Genomic DNA, 1,275 nt, shown 5'->3' with positions numbered 1-1,275 from the left:
TTAAATTCTCTAGGCCTTAGTTTCCTCTTGGGTCAAAGGGAATAATAATGTTTATATCTCCAGGTTAATTGCCAACACAGTGTACATTAGTACGTGCTTAATGTGGAAACTATTACTAGTATGATTAATATCATTTAGAACTGTCATCTAGGCTAGCTTAAAAGCTTCTGATTTACAGAGAAACTTTCTAATCATCCAAGATGGAATAATTAAACACAGCAACAAAGTTAAATAGTTCCTCTTACAGGGGCTACATAAAGCATTATTGATGTAACAGGAAATCACTGGAAATAATTTAAATAAATGGCCAACAATAGGTGATACTTAAACTAGGGGACATTGAAAAGATGGAATAATATATACATGATATGGTAAATATTCATAATATAATACCTGAAAGAACACAAAACTTCCTAAACATTCTGATCCTGAATGTGTGAACGTATAGGAAAAAAGACCAGAAGAAAGAGTGTCATTTGTGATTTTTTTTTAAAGGGGGAGGGGCTCATTAGTAATTTCTCATTATAATGTTATTGGGGACCCCAGCATTCACAACTTTGCAATCTTTCCCACAAGTATCTATTCACAAGTGTTATATAATAAGAATCACCACTTCCATTATAAAGGAAAGCCCCAAGATTGTAGACATAAAGTATGACACATTATTGTACTTAACTCCAATATGCTATAAAGGGTTTACTCCATTAAATCCAGGCTTTACCATTAAACATGATAAGCTAAAAATGAAGAGTCACTTGTTCAAGGTTAGTTGCCTCCTAATTCCTACGTTGGTTGGAACAAGAACATGCTTTACCTCAAATAATCTGCTGATTAACCAGGTTAGAAAGACCAGTTAGATTCTATTTGACACCTATTACCAAATTCCATATCCTACCCCACTGCTAGTTAGATTTCCTCAGAGAAGCCAAAAGAAATCCACAACTTACAGTCATTCTAAGTACCTTCTTCTAATTACACCCCATCCTCTAGTCCTGTAAGACCCAATTCAATTGACATTTGTTCTGAGAAGCACCTCTCTTATTATCCAGACGTCCCTGAACTCAAGATTATTACCATTCATGTAGCACAGAATGCTGTATTTTATACTTAATTATGTGCATTACTGGGCTTCCCAGATGGTGCTGGTAAGAGACACAAGTTTGATCCCTGGGTCGGGAAGATTCCTGGGAGGAGGGCATGGCAACCCACTCCAGTGTTCTTGCCTGGAGAATCTCTCGGACAGAGGAGCCTGGTGGGCTACAGTTCATAGGGTCT

The sequence above is a fragment of the Bison bison genome, unplaced genomic scaffold (assembly GCF_000754665.1).
Source record: "Bison bison bison isolate TAMUID 2011002044 unplaced genomic scaffold, Bison_UMD1.0 scf7180017859068, whole genome shotgun sequence".
Taxonomy (NCBI): domain Eukaryota; kingdom Metazoa; phylum Chordata; class Mammalia; order Artiodactyla; family Bovidae; genus Bison; species Bison bison.
This window is presented reverse-complemented; position numbering follows the sequence as displayed.